Source organism: Saccopteryx bilineata, chromosome 2, assembly GCF_036850765.1.
Source record: "Saccopteryx bilineata isolate mSacBil1 chromosome 2, mSacBil1_pri_phased_curated, whole genome shotgun sequence".
Taxonomy (NCBI): domain Eukaryota; kingdom Metazoa; phylum Chordata; class Mammalia; order Chiroptera; family Emballonuridae; genus Saccopteryx; species Saccopteryx bilineata.
Window position 1 is genome coordinate 171,987,254 of NC_089491.1, and position 9,401 is coordinate 171,996,654.

General features: G+C 48.3%; 1 long non-coding RNA gene across 2 annotated transcripts; it reads left to right on the forward strand.

The window, feature by feature from the left end:
• Positions 1-3,623: 3,623 nt before the first annotated feature.
• On the forward strand, positions 3,624-8,418 carry LOC136324957 (uncharacterized). Of its 2 annotated transcripts, none has more exons than XR_010729170.1 (4): positions 3,624-3,717; positions 3,880-4,578; positions 5,953-6,023; positions 6,783-8,418. It is a non-coding gene; the product is annotated as an uncharacterized lncRNA (long non-coding RNA). The 2 variants fall into 2 exon arrangements; XR_010729169.1 differs by having other exon boundaries at positions 3,640-3,783.
• The last annotated feature ends 983 nt before the right edge of the window (positions 8,419-9,401 follow it).

Consider the following 9,401-nt stretch of genomic DNA (forward strand, 5'->3'; position numbering starts at 1 on the left):
ATGGGGGTGAATGGAGGGTGAAACTCAACCCTTCAAACTGAGATGGTGGGGAATGGTTGTCCAAGAACAACAGTGCACTGTTTCCTCGAGAAAGCCAATGTCCAGGGGCGGGGCAGCGGGGAGGACGCCAGGCGTGGTTGCTCCTTCCCTTTTTTCCCAAGGTCTCTTTATTTGCCATCAAACAGTAAATTAAAATATACTTGCCAGCTCTGGGGGACCCTCTGGTTGGGCTTCCTACCTGCCTCCTGGGTTGGGGGAGACTCAGGGACCTGGGGTGGCTCAGGGGAAGGGCAGATGGGGTTTGGAATAGTGCTTGAGATGAATACATGGATGGCTTCACCAGGGCATGACGTGGTGATGTGCTGGCTGGGCCACTGGCTTCCCTCTGGACCAGACAGGCACTGGGAGATGCATGGGGGTTGGGTCACTGGATGTCCTATGGAAGGTGGCATGTTCTTAGAGCAAAGTCCTTAGAGCAGCCCCAGGGAGGGGAGGGAGGGAGAGAGAGTTAGGAAAGAGGAGTGAGGCCCTGGTATCAGGATTATTGACTGGGATTGAGAAATGGAGGTAAAACTCATGGGAAGTAGGAAGTTTGAACCCCCCTCCCCCATTTCCTACTTCCACCTCTCTCTAGGCACAGCTGCCTCGACTTTCCCAACAGCATTTCCAGGGGGCAGTAGAGGAGGGTATGAAGTAATGTCTCAGAGATGTCTCTGAGTGGGGGAGGTGAGCTGCAGGCAGGGACTTAAATGGAAATAGTCTCACAGGGTAGGAACAGTTTTCTCCCTCTCCAGGCTGTTATAGAAGTGAAACAACTGTCAGGTCCTGCTTACCAGCTCCAATCATCCTTGAAGTCTTTATTTCCTATAGGAGAGCATGGTGGGTGGAAAGGGAGGTCAGGAAAAGGAGCTAGGTATGTATTCAGGGGTCCTAAGAGGGCTGAAGGAGAGCAGCATCTCCCAAGGGTGGGGCAGGCAGAATGCCAATCTCTGATCCTACATCACTTAAGAATTTTGCCTGGGAGTCCTGCCACCAGTCCTTAATCCCTGTCTCTACACAGAGCTTGACCAAGCTGCTTCCCTTGTTAGGATCTCACTCCCAGTCACCACTATATTTTTCCTGGAGTCAAGCCTACAAAACACTTTAAAATCTGAAGTTAGGGGGAGGTAAGGTAGTTTACTGACTGCAAACACTCTATGAGGTGCAACATGACCTGACTAGTAATAGGCAACCATTCCACATAGGATTCAGGTTCAAGGGTTACCTTTCAGAGGTGCCAGGCCCCAATTTGCTTGTTCTTAGGGCAAGGGCTAACAGAGACTGCTCTGTGCTTCTCAGAGAAGGAAATAAATGAGCCCACTAGAGAGTAATGGTCACAATTAACAGTCTTAATTATGAATTAATAATTCATAATTATTCCAGACTTGCACATAAGCACAAACCCACTGAAATTATTTCCCAGGGAGGAACATAGTTGGAGAGGGTAGGAAGGGGATTTCAGTGCAGCCATTACTTTCAGAAGCCTTTACATTCATTCCTCTGCTTCCCCACTAGACCTGGAAGGATTCATTCACTCCTTTGGCTGATTCCTCCTAAGAGCTACCCCCACAAAAAAGCTTCTAAACACAGTGCCACATTACCTCCTTATTTTCTGCGGCCAGAGGGCCATCCCTGCCAATGTGACCTCAGAATCTGGACTCTGAATTTTTAGGGTCTCTCTGTTCCCTGCTGCCTGTCATATGTATATGTATATGTATGTATATGTATATGTATATACACTGTGTGCCTTGCAGGAGGGGCTGACCATCTTTCTGGCTCTTCTCCCTCTCCCACCTCCTTTCTCACAGGGATTGCCTAGTAGCCCTCAAATTGTGGCAGAAGGCTACTCCAACTCTATGCAGGAAGGGAAACAGGGAGCACCCCTTCTCCTGTGGATGCCATTGGTTCCTGGTCTGGGTTTGAGGGGCTGACTCTGACCTCCTGAAAAGTCATCTACACGACATCAATAATGGGTTAGGGAGGCATGTCTAAAACCAGACTCAGCTTTCTTTTTTTTATTTCTTTTACAGAGACAGAGAGAGAGAGAGTCAGAGAGAGGAATAGATAGGGACAGACAGAGAGGAACGGAGAGAGATGAGAAGCGTCAATCATCAGTTTTTCCTTTGTGGCACCTTAGTTGTTCATTGACTGCCCTCTCACATGTGCCTTGACCATGGGGCTACAGCAGACTGAGTAAGCCCTTACTCAAGCCATTGACCTTGGGTGCAAGCTGGTGATATATATATATATATGTGTGTGTGTGTGTGTGTGTGTGTGTGTGTATATATATATATATATATATTTTTTTTTTTTTCCCAAACCAGATGAGCCCAAGCTCAAGCTGGTGACCTTGGGGTCTCGAACCTGGGTCTTCTGCATCCCAGTCTGACCCACTGCACCACCGCCTGGCCAGGCAAGACTCAGCTTTCTGATGCTTCCCTCTCAACACCCATAATCCCAAATTCCCACTCTAGCAGATTTTAAAATATCTTAAAGAAACTTCAAAGAGCAGCTTAGACCCTCATAGCTCTGGAGGATATCTCTTTCTTTCTATCTCTCATCTGAAAAAAGGGAGAGAGCCTATTCTTCCAAATAATCAACACCTTAGGCCACAAAGGGGCCTTATTTTCTGGCCTTTAGGCAGTCCTTGACCACCATCTCTGCTGTGACCACCTTCTACAAATGCTAGAGGGAAGAAGTGAACATATCATGGGCCAAGAGGATCTGACATTAGAATGGATTTCCAGTCCCAATTCTACAGCTTTCCCATCAGCCTCATCATTTGAATCAAATATGCATGTCAAGCTAAATCTGCTGGAGGAAAGGAGTTGGAACATTGAGACCTAAAAGCACCCTTGTCCAAACCTGTGGGTACAAGGGGCGTGCGTGAAAAGCTGCTTCCAGGCCAGGTGGATGCTCAGCCAAACACAATGGCTGGGCATGGGGACTACACACCCAACCCTTCAACCCAAGCTCTCTCTTTCTTTGGCCTCACTTTTGGTATCAAGAGGAGCATCACTTAGGTGTGATCCAAGTTATCCATATAATTAGCTGTAAAAAGCATGAGTTGTTTTTGAAAAAATGCCACTACTTTAGACTTCATAGATGATATCTTTAAATCCCTTTCTTCCCTCGCTCCTTCTATTCTCCTCCCCAATAGAAACTCTCAAATCCTAGCTACAAAAATTTTACATGTAGGGGGCAAACTTCCCTGATCTACCGTTTTCCCCCACCTGCAACTCCTGTCCCCTCCCCCCAATTTTTTCCTGAGCCTCCGCTCTTCGTTTCTAAAAAAAAAAAACCGAAGAAGAAGGAATTTTCAATAGTCCCACTTGTCAAGCGAAGACCATCTTTTAACCTTCAACAGCAGCGAAAGCCGTGTGAACTCTCGGTGAACCAAGATTGAAGTCATAAATCACGCGTACAAAGGCGGCTGCGGAGGCTGGCGCAGGCTGCTGCACCTTTAACGCTTTCTGGGGCTGACAGGCGGCGGCCCAGCTAAAGTTCACAGCGCCCGGGGAGGGCCCGCCCCGCCCCCGCCTCCCCTCCCCTCCCCACCCCTCCCCTCCTGTCCCCTCCTCCAGCCCGGCCCCAGCCGGAGCCCAGGCCCCAAGCCCCAGGCTCCCAGCCTGGCCTGCCGCGCCCGCCTGAGCCTCGAGGAACAGGCGCCTCTTAACGGTGCTCGCAAAGGCGGGGTGGGGGTCGTGCATTTTCACTCCCACAACGGCGCTCCATCCTGACCGGGTATCCCCCACCCCTCTGCTAGCTGTATTTAAGTAGGCAACTGGATCCCCCGGGCCACAATAATTTAACTTGTTTTGTCTTTGGTATTTTCTACAGGATCCCAAGAGATGGACCTTCCACTCCCCTTTTTCCCTCTAGAACTGGCATTCTTCATCTCTGTCTGCACAGACCCAGTTATACAGAACCTTGGAGTTCAGTATGTTCCGAGTGATCGGAACCACAACACCTGGCTGAAACATGCCATATAATTAGAAGAATTTTCTTTTCTTTTCCTTTCTTTTTTTTTTTTTTTGGCCTTCTGTTTCTTTCCTTTCTAAGAGGGTTGGAATTGGCTGCCAGGACTGGAGCGGAGAAGCTGGGGTGGGGAAAAAGAAAACCATCCCACTTTCATCCCTTGCGGAGATATGCAGGCTTCCCGCGCTGAAGCCGGAACTCGCTTCCTTTCCTTGGCCTCTCGGCCTCCTACTCGGATCGGTTTTTCCTCCCCACACTGTCTTCTCGGTTTAAATAAAGTTCAGCGACTCCACTTGCCTTTCCTTCCCGTCTTCTCTCTCTCTCTCTCTCTCTCTCTCTCTCTCTCTTTCTTTTCTCTTTTCTCTCGGAAAGCAGAAAGCAGACGGCCCAGCGGCCACAGGCCTACCGGTCCCAGCACAACCCGGCCGCCGGCCGGCCGGGCTTCCCCTAGCCGGCCTCCCTCCACTGGCGACAGCCTTCTGGATCGGATCCCCTGCCACACTCCACCATCCTGAAAGTGTGCAGCCGCTGGCCTGGGGAATCTGAACGACGGGGGCTGGGGTAAGAGTGTCCTGTCTTTCTCTGTACTTCCAGGCTTGCTCCAGAAAGTTTGAAGGGTGTGTACACCCGGACTCTGACAGTCTGCTTCCCTAAACCCGTGGTCAACTAATCTATGACAAAAGCCCGAGATGGATTTGGTATATGTTAATTCACAATGCCCTTTCCTCCAGAATTTAACTGTAAATTAATACACACCGGAAACCACGCGCATACATGCTCGTTAATGGGCTTAGGTATTAGCTAGTCCTAACGATGCATACAAATGTGCTCTGCGCTGCTCTGTAGGCCCCTTAAGATTTATGGGCCTTAAGCTCTCTGAAGCTGTAAACAAGGAGAAAAAAATCGGGGGGGGGGGGGGGGAGACAGAGGCCTGATTCACCCCTCCAGGTTGTGGGAAAGAAGGGATCTTTGCAAATGGGTTTTTACTTATTTTCCTTTCCTTACCAGCTTTGTGTGAGTGGGTTTTGCCATGGGTCTGGGATGGTGTTCTCTCTTGAATAGTGGTGTGTGCGGGCAGTGTGTTGTTTTCGTGCTGGGGGAGGAAAATATCTGCCTCCTGTGAATTGTTGTGCAGGGGCTTGAATACAGCAGGCACTTGTGGGCGTATACTGTGTATGCACACCTGCTAGGTAGGTGTGTGTGTGTGTGTGGCAAGCAAGGCTCCCTCTGGGTCAGGCTGCTGTCCCCTGAACCCAGTGAATAAATTTCTAACAATCATAATAATAATAAATAACAAATAACAATAAAAACAGTAGTTAACAGCCCCCCTAGCAGGACAACAATAAAATGCAAGAGGAGACGTTCTGAAGAGGAAACAGGAGAAGAAGTCATGATCACAGCCTCTGAGGGGATGATAAGAAAGGAAGTTAGATTCTTCCTATGTCCTTGGGAGGCTGGGTTTGGGAACCTTTTCCCCAGATAAGGTTCTCCAGCCAGTGAAGCAGACGGAGGGCCAGGGAGCTGCTCTTTCCTGCTGCTTTTTCTCCGGCTTTTTTGCTTCGTGTGATGGGGGGGGGGGGCACATATGGGGAAGGCTGGTGGCTTTGGGGACTCCCTGGAGCCCCTGTTTTAAAGGGGGTGCCAAGCATGTAGGGTCAAGCTGAGGGGCAGACACAGATAAGGCGATGGCCACAGTCTGGTCCCACAGCCCTGGAAGAGGACGAGTGGCCTGCCAGGCAGGGATGAATTTATGGCTGCCTGGAGAGAGGGGAGAGCCAGGCTGGGCTCCGGTAGGCCCAGGGAGAGTTCCCTTCCCAGGGTCTTTCAAGAGAGAGAGGGAGAGAGAAGGAAAGAGAGAGGAGAAGAAGAAAAGAAAAAAAGAAGAAGAAAAAGAGGAAGGGGTGGAGGCTCATTGAATTTTTCTCTGCCGGCTAGAGCAGAGCGGATTTCCATGAAAGAAGAAAGGCACGGTCTGGACCCTTCCGTGTCTGCCTCATTCTCTCCAGGTACTGTTTTCTGATCATTGTATTTGTTTATTTTTTTAGGGGAGGAGGGAGTGAGAAGTGTAGAGACAGGATCCTAGCCAGGGAGGAAGCCGCCCCTCAGTTTCGGATCTAACGAAATCCTCCCCTTAAAAAAACGATTGTATCTATGAAAAAATCAAAAAGGACATATAAACACACAAATTAACTAACTTTTACAAGAGACAGAAAAGAAAATCACCATAACAAATGAGCAGGAGAACTTTTCAAAGATTTAAGTCACAAACCTTTTCAGAGATTTGGTTGCTTTTTCAACAGCCCGTGACCCATCTAGTCTGAAAAGAGACAGAGAAACACAATTTCCACTGAGTCACTCCTTTAAGACCAGTGTACATACAAAGGTTCGAAGGAGAACCTGGGCATCCTCACATTTGAAAACCACAAGGGGTGAATGCCACTGTCATAACCAATTGGGCAAAATAACAATAAAATAAATAAAACTGATCACAGCACTGAGCACAGAGCAAATCTTTGGACTAGAGGGCCCAGGTCTGGACTCCAGGCAGCAGCCAGGCAACGCAGCTGCCCAGGGATGGGGTGTTTGGGCAGGCAGGCACTACTCAGTCTCCCCCTCCCAAGCCCCGACTGCAGCTCCCTTCTCCCCAGCTTCTAGACCCCTCCTGCTGGGATACAGGGTTGAGGCTTCCCTGGTGCAAGGTTTTGGGATCTAAGATGGGGGGCAAAGTGACTCAAGCCAGCCTTGGTTTCATTTTTCTCCTCTAGGCCTCTCAACTTGCCTGAGCTCTCAGCGACCGGGAGACCAGGAGACAGACAAGGAAGGAACTTTTGGGCTGCCAACTCCGAACTCCTGTATGACTTCCCAAAGTCCAGCCACGTGGGAGAAAATACCAGTGACCAAACACCTCAGTGCCCTGTCATATATGACTGCACTCACTTCAGGATTATCTTACAAAGAAAAAGAAGAGAAGCTGCATGTTTATATCTAGTTCTACTGATCTGTTCACATCTGGAGAGTTTATTTATAACTCCCACTAGAACTCTCTCTGTTTGGAAGCACTGGTGGCTCTATTGACAGACTGTTGTCTAGAAAATATTGCTCTATCTCTAACCATATCTAAATGTGTTATGGTTGTATTTACAGATTTATGCTTAAGGAAAATATAATTATTTCCATTGTATTTGTACATATACAATAGTTACAGGAGCAGATTTATATATGGGAAAATATATGGTTCTCTTATAGACATCCAGCTTTATGGACATTTGATACCCTGACAGATTTATATCTCTGAGCAGCTATATAGATAAATGTATATTGTCAGAATATGTATCAGTAGATATATACTTATTGTGATATAGAGTGGTTAGAGCATTCACTTTGAACCATATATGGCTATGGAGATATTTCTATATTATTATCACTATCTGTAGGCATATCTATTTATAACTACATAGTTATAAAAATAGGCGTAAGTAATTATAGTCCTGTATATACATGCTGCTTTCTCTCTCATGGGAGTTACAGACACTTGTGAAGATAACTCTATTGTGATATCTGTATGTATATAAGGGTGTAATTATCTCATGATGGATATAAATTGGGGTTTGGCCCAGTCTATCTCTATACAGACATATTTATATGTAGGGGCTTGGAGAGAGACTTGTTCACAGAAATATTTTCAGAGAGCCAACTGAAAAGTTGTATGGGCCATTTAGGAAGCCAGCCAGCAGAGTTCCTACTAATGGAGTGATGGAGTTACAAAAGGGTAAACAGCGGAGGAAGCCTACAGGAGAGGAGGGCAATGTAGGGTGATTGGAGCTCAGCAGGAACAGACAGACTGGGAGGAAAGGGATAAACACCTGGTAAACACTCACCAAGGTAAACGGGTTTGTGAGGGCTGGCAGCAAACGGGAGTGGGTGCAGGTCTTATGGAGGCGAAGGCAGTGAACAGTCCTATAATTCAGAGATACCCTCTAGCCAGGGACGGAGCAGCCACCAGTTTGGCTTTTAGAGTATTAAGATGAGCTATTTCCTAACCCCACCTGCATTGCTAATGCATTTTTCTTGAACCCTAATTTTGGGGTCTCAAAGAGTGGGCTTCAGGGGTGAAAAGATTTATGAGGGAAAGGCAAAGAACAGGGTTCACTTTTACCACTATTGCTCTCTGATAATACAGCCAGGAAGTAATGTCATGCTGACAAATAAAGCTTGCTTTCACCTGGGCCCCTGTATCTCTGCTGGCAAGTTGTATGGCTGAGACTGGAGGCCTGGTGGATTGTGGGGTGAGTTTTCCAATATTGGGCATATTCTGATGGGGCTTTCAAGAGGCCTTCCCCACCCACCCATCTTGTAGGCCTGGGCTGCAGGGCCTTAATCCTCCTGCTCCATGAGCCACTCCTCTATTGTTTCTGAAATTGGGGGTTTTCTCTGTTTTGAGTACATCAGGGCTCCTCCAGCTCCTACCATCCCTGCATGTGTGTTTATGGGAGAACTTGACTTTGAAGAGCAAGGAGCTTGGACCTGAACCTCTAGCCCTCTCTTCTTCCTCTCAGGTCTGTAAGAGTCTCTCCTGCCAACCCCTTCCCAGCACCCTGGGCCAAGGCTCCACAGTTCTTCCCCAGTCACAAACCATCCAGGGAAAAAAGACACGCCCAACTCCAGTTTATTTCTTTTTTTAAACCAGGGAGTCACAAGCATCTTTGCAAAATGGGTTGTGTGAAGGATTTCCCTGCACTCAGTTTCAGTGGCTAGACTGATTCCAGAACCTCTAGGATACTGGGGAAAGAGTTGAGGTCCCTGGGCTGGGATTAAATACCAAGCGCTTCCCTTCACACATCTCTGCTCACAGCATTGGACCTCTAGGGCGGGACCCTCTCTGCTGCCTGGCACAGAAGAGTTGCCCAATACATACTTGTTGAAGTAAACTAAATGGCAATCAATTCAAAAGCTTTTGGCAGTGGGAGTCTCACCCTCCTTGGCCACAGCAGGCTAGCAGGCACCTAGGTCCCAGGGCTGGAGCCAGGATGGGGATAACATGGCTGCTGGCTGTGGTGGACTCTGGGAGGGTGGAGAGCCCAAGTCTGACCACAGAAATGAAGGGTAAGAGATTGAGGGAGGTACCAAGGCCAGGAAATGAGGGAGACAAGGCAAGCCCTGCCCCCACTCCCAGTCTCCTGGCTCCTCAGACCCCCAAGTATATGAAAACTAAACCAGAGCCCAGATGTGGCCTGAGAAGGAGACACGTGTAGGCCTGATGGGCCCAAAGAGGGACCACCTCCTGGCCCATTAAAAAATACACAAATAAAAATATGTCAGTAGAGACAGCCAGCCTGGCTAAAGAGAAAGGCCTCTCCCTGCCCTGGCTCTGCTCTAGGGATATT